This window comes from Humulus lupulus, chromosome 4, assembly GCF_963169125.1.
Source record: "Humulus lupulus chromosome 4, drHumLupu1.1, whole genome shotgun sequence".
Taxonomy (NCBI): Eukaryota; Viridiplantae; Streptophyta; class Magnoliopsida; order Rosales; family Cannabaceae; genus Humulus; species Humulus lupulus.
This window is the reverse complement of record NC_084796.1, coordinates 205608044-205612376: the sequence shown is the minus strand read 5'-3', so window position 1 is coordinate 205612376 and position 4333 is coordinate 205608044. Positions and strand designations below refer to the sequence as shown.

Below are 4333 nucleotides of genomic sequence, written 5' to 3'. Positions count from 1 at the left end.
GTATCCTTTTAATTCAATATGGTTAAAAATTTGTTAAAATTCCACCAGTCATAAATCAAAAAAATTTAGTACCTATACTTACGAAAAAAAATTGAAACTAGGGAGTGGTCAGAGGATGAGACAAGTAATATACCCACTGGAACTAAAGGAGGCCACGATTTAGAGAAAGAGGCCACGATTCAGAGATGGAGGTGGCAGAATGGGCTAAAACCACTCATCAATGGAGGCAAAGATTCAGAGATGGAAGTGGTGGTAGCGACTAAGGGCACTCATGGAGGCGGTGGCCCATCGAAGACAGAAGGGGGGGGGGGGGGGGGGGTCGAACAAGCACACATAGAAAAACAACTAAAGAGACAAACTGAAAAAATGAAGGTCTGGATTTTACAGTGAGGAAGAAGACAGTCAAGACTCAAGAAAGCACATCTCGAATGGAAGAGAAGAGGGACGGTCATCTCAAGAGAGAACGTATCGACTGAGCCAGGAGGTTCAGAGAAGAGGGAGGCGACTGAGTAGAGAAGAGGGTCGAGTAGAATTAGGATTAGTTTAGTTTAGGTTATATATAAACCTTAAATATAATAAAAAACATATTTAAAATTAAATTATAAATGTTTTATTTATTAAAAAAAATAGACACGTGTTTTATTCATTTAACACATCATTATTGGGATTATATCTCAGCATACACATCAGCATTTTAAATATCTATACATAAATTATGTTAAATTTGGAGGGAAAAATAAATGTGAAATGCAAAAAAATTTCCCTCCAAACTTATTCCTAGGAAAACTATTTACCTACCAATAATAATAGTAGGTAATGACATTTTTTTAATACTTCTGCCCTTCCTATAAGAATCTCCTACGAATAATCGGTAGTACTAAATAAATTGTAGCTAAATATATCTTTACTTACCAATATATATGTATATGTAGGAAAAAAATGTGTAGGCAAATGTCAGATTTCTTGTTGTGACGAAGGTGATGTGGGGCGTTCCTGGGTCTGAGTATGTATGTCGTGGGGCTCTGATGAATAGAAAATGATCTAGTTACCGCCAAGAACATTTTATGGATTTTATTGATAACTCTAAAATTAAGAAGTATTTGTATACTTTCAAGCTTATAAATATAGAATTAGGTTGAGTGATGTTTATTTATTATTGTCATTTTTGGTTATTTCATTTTCCTTTTTGTGTTCTCGTGTCCATTTTGGCTTTTAAGAGCTACAAGTTGGCAACTAAGGAATTTATGCATGAATTGTCTAAAGAAAAAAAAATCAAAAGTGACTTGGCTCTAAATTGTTTAATTTGTGATGAAATGTCAGGTTTTCCTTTAGCAAAAGAAATTTTGCTCGAGCATTTTTAGCATGATACAAAGAGGGAAATTTAGCATATGAAGGAGAGACACATGACACCATTAATTAAGCTGGCAAGGAGTGATGAGGTGGCAAAAAATCAGAGAAAATGGAGTGAATTTTGGAGTAATTTCCCGAAGCAATGTTAGAGACCCACGTGAGAGGCAGGGAGGGCATATTTGGGAACATTGGGAAAAAGGGTTTTTGTACCCTAGCTATAAAAGACAGGACAAGACAGTTTCCATTACCATATTCATCCATTCTTAGAGTGAGAAGCACCAAGTAGAAGAAGATTTCTAACTACAAAGAACGAAAGAGAAGAAAGAAGAAGAGGAAAATAAGAGATTATTGATTTCATCATCAATTTTGGGCGAATTTCTTCTCCTTTGTTTGTTATTTTTTTCCTAATTTCTCTTAGTAATTGGTGTTTGAATTCTCATGGACAAATTTAATTTTTATTTGTGTTTCTTGATTTAGCCATGAAATAGATATTTTGAGGCTTGGATTATTAATGAACTTTATGTCTTAATTCTAAATTTCCAGCACTTTATTTTAGCAAATGACCCATTGTTCATTCAAATGTGCTTATTGATGAATTCTTGTTGTTGTTTGGCAACCAATGGCAAGATGAATAGTTATATTTGTGCTGGGAAGTATGAATATAGTGGATAAATTTGAATGACACTAGTAGATAATCTTGTCAAAATATGTTCTGTAAATAGCATAGTAATGTGTTATTTGTCTTGTGTAACAATTGTGAATTGATGCTTAAATCTAAATTTTTCAACTTGATTGGCATAAGAATATGTTTAATTAGGTGAAATAATTAATACCATAGGATTTGGGAAAGTTCTATGAATTTATTTGAATTTTTGTTAACTTTTGAAATTTTGCTGAGATTTTGCTGCAACAAAGCGTACAAGTCATTTACCGTAGAGGGATTTAAAAATTCAAGTCCATGTCAACCAATTGATATTACCCCACTTTTAGATTGGCATTGCAGTTTATTTTTAAGCATTTTTTTAATTGATCTCAAGTAGTGTAAGTTTACAAAAATCAAAACAAATTAATTTGACCACTTTTGTAATTGTTTGGTAATTGATTTGTGCACTTAGTTTTAATTTACAATCCATGTGGACACGATCTCGAATATTTATCACTTTATTGCTTGTTTTGTGACTGTGTACACTTGCACATTATTGACCAAACTCAATCACAACAAGTTTTTGGCGTCGTTGCCGGGGAATGAAATTAGAATTTTTTGTATTATTAATTACTTTGTAATTTGTATTTAATATTTTGCACTACTTGTTTGCTTGATCTTGTGCTTTGCTAGATTGATTATGTTGCATGAACGAGCATCAAGACTTTGAGCTAGCCCTATTGAGCTTGAGATTGAACGCACATTTAGAAGAAGACTAAGAGAACAATTGGCTCAACTTCACCTTACTATGGTTGAAGAAGGTGAAGGGGTTGAGGAGATTCCAGCTTAACCCATGCTTAATGAAACTGTTGGAGTTGTAAATAATGCAACCAATGCTTTCAATACCGCAGATGCTATTGTTATGTCCGATGATAGAGAGAGGGCCATAAGTGAGTATGTTGCCCCAAAGTTTAATGAGCTAAATCCTGGCATTGTTATGCCTGAAATTCAAGCAGCTCAATTTGAGTTTAAGTGTGATGTTCCAAATGTTGTAGACAGTGGGTCAATTTAGTGGGCTGCCTACAGATGATCCTCATCTCCATCTCCGCTCATTTTTGGAGGTCAACGATTCCTTCAAGATGCAAGGTGTTACTGAAGAAGCCTTGAGATTAAAATTGTTCCCTTTTTCTGAGGGATAGAGCTAGAGCTTGGCTCAATACATTGCCTTCCGACTCGGTGTCTACGTGGAATGAGCTAGCTAATAAATTTTTTATGAAATATTTCCCTCCAACAAAAAATATCATGTTTCGAAATGAGATTATTTATTTTCAACAATTAGAGGATGAGTCTGTGTGTGATGCTTGGGAGAGGTTCAAGGATTTATTGAGGAAGTGCCCACATCTTGGTATTCAACATTGCATTCAAATGGAGACTTTTTACAATTGGCTCAATGCTTCCACTCGTATGGTTTTAGATGCTTCAACAAATGGGGCTATTCTCTCAAAGTCCTACAATGAAGCATATGAGATTTGGGAGCGGATTTCCAACAATAATTACCAATGGTCTAATGCTAGAGCCCCAGCGAGAAGAAAGGTAGTGGGTATTCATGAGGTAGATGTTTTGACAGCTTTGATCGCTTATGTTTCATCTATCACCAACATCCTGAAAACCATGAGTATGGGGGGTAATCTACAACCAACTCCTATGGCCCATGTAGCATATGTGTCTTGTTTTTATTATGGAGATGGGCACACATTTGATAGTTGTCCTTCTAATCCTACTTTGGTTTGTTACTTAGGGAATCAAAACGCCAACCACAACAATCCATATACTAACTCTTACAATCCGGGTTGGAGGAACCATCCAAACTTTTGTTGGGGAGGTCAATGGGTTATTTCATGTGGTGTAGCCATGCCTAACAAACCTACTTATCCACCAGGTTTTTCTCAACAACCAAGATCTCAACCTTCTCCTCCACAAGTTTCTCAAACAAGCTCTTTGAAGAACTTAAGGAAATAGTATATGGTGAAGAATGATGCAATGATTCAATGTCAAGTAGCGTCTTTCAGGAGCCTTGAGATTCAAATGGGACAGCTAGCAAATGAATTGAGGAATAGACCACAAGGCACCTTGCCTAGTGATACCAAAAATCCAAGGAGAGATGGTAAAGAGCATTGCAAGGCAGTCACTTTGAGGATGGTAAAAATCTGGAGTTGAATGAGGAAAAATCTAAGAGCAAAAATGAGCCAACTTCAATCCAAAAAAGTGTTGACAAAGGAGAAAGAGTTGGAACGTTTAACATGTCAAATGTTGATCTTGAAGCAAATGCTGCAACATTTT

General features: G+C 35.6%; 1 non-coding gene across 1 annotated transcript; it reads right to left on the bottom strand.

Annotated features, from left to right (window-relative positions):
- Positions 1-3295: 3295 nt before the first annotated feature.
- Positions 3296-3402, bottom strand: LOC133833490 (small nucleolar RNA R71). Its single transcript, XR_009892867.1, has one exon. It is a non-coding gene; the product is annotated as a small nucleolar RNA R71 (small nucleolar RNA).
- Positions 3403-4333: the final 931 nt, after the last annotated feature.